The sequence below is a fragment of the Austrofundulus limnaeus genome, unplaced genomic scaffold (genome assembly GCF_001266775.1).
Source record: "Austrofundulus limnaeus strain Quisiro unplaced genomic scaffold, Austrofundulus_limnaeus-1.0 Scaffold49, whole genome shotgun sequence".
Lineage (NCBI taxonomy): Eukaryota > Metazoa > Chordata > Actinopteri > Cyprinodontiformes > Rivulidae > Austrofundulus > Austrofundulus limnaeus.
Window position 1 is genome coordinate 2,371,942 of NW_013952451.1, and position 484 is coordinate 2,372,425.

Here is a 484-nt window from a genome sequence, read left to right on the forward strand (position 1 = left end):
AGCTCAGTTTAGCAATCCGTTAGCTCAGTTTAGTAATTCGTGCGCAGTTTAGTAATCCATTAGCTCAGTTTAGCAATCCGTTAGCTCAGTTTAGTAATCCGTGCACACGGATTTCCAGCGGCTGTTTTTTTTCTCCCACTGACCCCCAGCGGGCTCCGTACATTCCAGATATCTGCTATTTTGTTATGACATATTAGCTATTTATGATTTTAAAAAATAATAATAAAATGGTGATTTATTTTTGATTTGGAGATACAGTATTTCCAGCTTAAGCTTGTTTGTTTGTTGAAGTTGTTATTATTACTTTTTAATAAAGGGCAGGTATGATGAGATATTTTTTTTCTTCATTCTGCACCCTTTTCATTCAGGGCATGATTTACCTTTTTTAAATGCAGTACATAGAGTTTTGTTTTTAATGAATGAAATAACAAATACAAATAAATAAAGATATATTTAATTACATTTTGACAAGGCACAATACTAT